Here is a 4,078-nt window from a genome sequence, read left to right as displayed (position 1 = left end):
ATTACAAAACACTGCTATAAAGTAGGAAGGATGACTATATTCTCTGATGTCTGCTTTGTGCCTTATGATGAATATGTTAGCTATGGATTCCTGACTTTACATTCTTTGATTATTTCTGTCTGAAGCCTTGGTACTATACAGGTATCACTTTTCTATGTGTCAAATGGCTGAAATGATACTGAAATTTTAAATATGAACAGAAGTCTACAGAACAAAAAATCTGTTAATCTCTGTCCTCCCTCTGGCAAAATATGAAAACATCCATTTACACAGTGGTAAAGCAGTCAAGGCAATGGAAAAATGTACACAAATAATTTTTCAAGTGGACTAGAGGGTTTGCCTAATGTACTTAGCAAATTATATTATAACATGCTGCTGCATCTACATACTACCTCATACTCAATGGCCTAGAATGGTAGTGGTAACTGTCATGGGATTATATTAGTCGAGGACTAGCTAGACATCCATTGCAACAAAAATATTAGCATGTAAGACACAAATTTGTATATTTTGCTGATAAATATGGTTTATGTGAGGAGTTTAATTTTTACTGATCCTTTGTACAATTTGCATGTTTATACCGTATACCTGATCTCAGTTTTTAAAGTGGTTGACTGGTTCAATTGTGATACTATGTTTATACCATTGGTTCAGTGTCAGAAGCTATGGGAGTAAAATTTGTAAAATCAAGACATTATGTGACAGTTTTCCCATTAATTATAGGTATGTCTGGAATGTCTGTTTGGAATGCAATAGTTATTTTCCAAGATATGTACATATACAAGTTTTGTTGCAATTTTCCTATAATATATTAACATAAAAACAAAATTCTGTTAATTTCTTACAAATCTTCTTAGTACATCAGGAAAAGTTTTGGAAAATCAATCACCCCTGGTCTTATACTTTTGATGTTTCAGAAAGATGGAAAAATATTACTGAAGAGAAAAAATTGTATATATTTATTTGCTAAATCTTATTCTGCACGTGATGCAGAAGTTATGTACATAAATTTCTTTTTTAAATATAAAAACATTCAGAAAGGTCATATTGCTGACCTTCTCAGAGTTTAAACTGATGTCCTAGGTATACTCAAGTTAGCAAATTCATTCTACAAAATTCATTATAAAAATATATGAAATTGCTCATATTCCTTTCTTATAACTTTAATGACCCCCAATAGCATTTTCTGATACTCTTTCAAGACAATCCGTGCAGACTGGAAAACATGCTGACTTTTATTTATGGTAAAACAAAGTTCATTTTGAAATAAATATCTTGTTATCAAAAGGTATGTAACTGCATTAACAGAACATAAAGAAATGTCCTAAGCTCCATAAATAACCTGAATAGAAGCTCAGTCCCAGTATTTAATAAGGCCATCCCAGCCAGCTGTTGCAAGTTTACTCGTCTCATGTGGGTGCCACAAGATGCCAATGCAAACATCGTCATGGGCCTTCCATTTCTGGTAAAGCTTAGTTTGTTTTCCAGTCCCAAACATAAGCTTTTCCATCAGCATCACCTGATACAAGATAGGACATGTCTGGAGAAAAGCCAAGGGTACAGGCGTATCCAGCTACCATGTGCCCTGTGAAAGTCTTTTTACGGTTCATCTTGAATCTATCCAGAGCAGAGAATATCACAATCTTATTATCCATGCTTTGACATGCTAACCACTTTTTATTTGGTGAGAGGGTCACAGCAGGCATGGAATGCATAGTGGGATCTGCTATGTACTTAAAATCACAGGGATATCCCACTCCCACACACGCAAACTCTTGTCATCTGATGTGGAGACAAATCTTCTGTTTTCATCTATAAATGTTATCGTGTTAACAGCTCCTAAATGACGATCATACTCTTGAACTACTTCACCAGTTCTAATATCCCAGCACACAATTTTCTTATCTGAAGTTCCTGCAACGAATAAATTCTGCTTTTCTTCATCAGGATGGAATTTAACACAATAGGGTATCTTGCGACTGGTGAACCTTGATACGCAATCTCCCGTTTCAGTGTCCCAAAGCTTAATGAAACGGTCATAACAGCTGAAAGGAACTGTTTTTCCATCATTATCGAAGCAGGCATCTCTGACTGCCTGTTTGTGCCCCCATATAAGTCCTAATGCACCGTCGATTATTATACACCTCCCAGATTTTAATCTTTGTGTCCATAGAACATGACAACATGAGGTGACCTGATCCTGGAAACCATTTGATTGCTGAAACACCCTTGTTATGCCCCTTCCATGTGTGGATCAACTTCTTTGGCATGAAGCACTTCTCTGGAGGATCTGGAGATCTCAAGTTAACCCCAACATCTTGTGGACATGAAGGAAAGATCGTCCCGGGTAATCATAAGCATCCTTAATATGGAGAAGAGACTTCTCTTCAAGGGGTTTATCATCTGTTTTGTTTCCCACGTTTTTGTCTTTGGCCAAAATCTCATCTAGTGCATGCTGTTCCTCCTCTGGGGCTTCATGACTGTCTGTTCTTTTCATACTTGGCCAGGGTCCTTTAAAGCCATAAATGTCACCTGCATCATCATTCTTGTCACGACGTCGTTTTGTTGGCTGATCAGTTTTTTGCTTTGTCTCAAACACTGTTATCCCAGAAGTTTCCTTGGCTGTAGTTTTTATCTCCGATGTATCTTCTTCCATCATCAGGGTGTCCAGAGATGGTTTGGGTCAACAGCATACCCTGAAATATAAGAGAAAAACATTTACTGTAGTTCTGTGTTTGCAATGAAAAGTGATTAGGCTACCAGGCTAAACAACAAACAATAACATGACAGCAAGCAACACTTGTATAATACTTGTAAAATTAAAAATCATGTCAAGGATATCACAAATCTAATTACTTAACTGCCATTCCCAAGGCTTTTAGTTAAAATATAGCAGGGGCCATTGAAGAGCACTGACAAACAGATAAAAAAACAACCATCCAAATCTTGAGAAACAAACAGAGCCTGGTAAAAAACTGCGAACTCATTTCCAAATGTATTTTTCTTCCCATAAAAATTAACTTTGTAAGTTGTAACTTTCCCAACTTCTGAAAGGTAATACACACCTTTTATTGGTATTTATGAACAACTGGATAAGTTGCATCATTAATTAGGGTTAGAAAGAGCTTTAATGTAAATTATTAAATGAAGGTGGAATAAATTATATTTAATATAATTTTGGGAATTCTGATGTAAATAGTGGAATAATGCTAACAAATGCATAATTTACTGCTTATTTCACTATCTCATCTTTTTTATAAGCAATTTTCCCAAGGACACAAAAAAAAAATCTAAACTAAAGATTGCATACAATAAGGTATGAATGTTGCTGATTAAGGAGTTTTTTGTTTATTTTTCCAAACAAGGTTACAAGTATGTTACTGTTGCCAGAAACAATAAATAACTCTCCCAACCCTTCTTGTTTAAATTTGATTTTTATAAAAAAATATGGAAGACTTGATTTTTTAAAAATAAAAATCTGTTTCTAAGAATGACAAACAGGTGTAAATTTGATTACGGTTACAGCCATTATCTCATATATGTAATTTTAATCATATATTCTTTTTAATGGATATAATTTAGCTTCTCCAATATGTTTTTTTATTCAAATCCTTGATAATATGAAATCTAAAAAAATTTCCTTTTAACTTTTCTGCCTTGAATCTTTTTTGTTCTAAATTAAAGTGGCATAAGCTCAGACCTGGTTTGTGTTCTACCTTTAATTGCCCCGCCTCCCATTTTGGTAAAAAAAACAGCTTGGTGCCTCTAGAGTGATCTAAAGTCTTTTGAGTACAGAAGGTTCACAACCTGAAATGAGGTTTATTACAATCATGGTTCAATAGGCAAGAACAAATCCTTAGCTGCTCCTGTGTTGGCTTTATCTATCAAGCTGTATTATATTGAAGATTTTGTAGTTGATGCATAATAATACAGAGAACACAAAATAATGTAAAATAAATTGCATTTTTTTCCAGTGCCCCTTACTTCAAGTCAATCAAAAATTATATTGATTTTAGTCATAATTTTTATAATGTATTATACTTTATTAAAATCACTTAATCAATATCTCTCATTTCAA

The 4,078-nt window shown here is 34.2% G+C and overlaps 1 pseudogene; it reads right to left on the bottom strand.

Annotated features, from left to right (window-relative positions):
* Window positions 1-1,253: 1,253 nt before the first annotated feature.
* Window positions 1,254-4,078, bottom strand: part of LOC119590429 — a 12,727-nt pseudogene continuing 9,902 nt past the window's right edge.

The sequence above is a fragment of the Penaeus monodon genome, chromosome 27 (assembly GCF_015228065.2).
Source record: "Penaeus monodon isolate SGIC_2016 chromosome 27, NSTDA_Pmon_1, whole genome shotgun sequence".
Lineage (NCBI taxonomy): Eukaryota > Metazoa > Arthropoda > Malacostraca > Decapoda > Penaeidae > Penaeus > Penaeus monodon.
The sequence above is the reverse complement of the archived record's forward strand: the minus strand, read 5'-3'. Positions and strand labels throughout refer to the sequence as shown.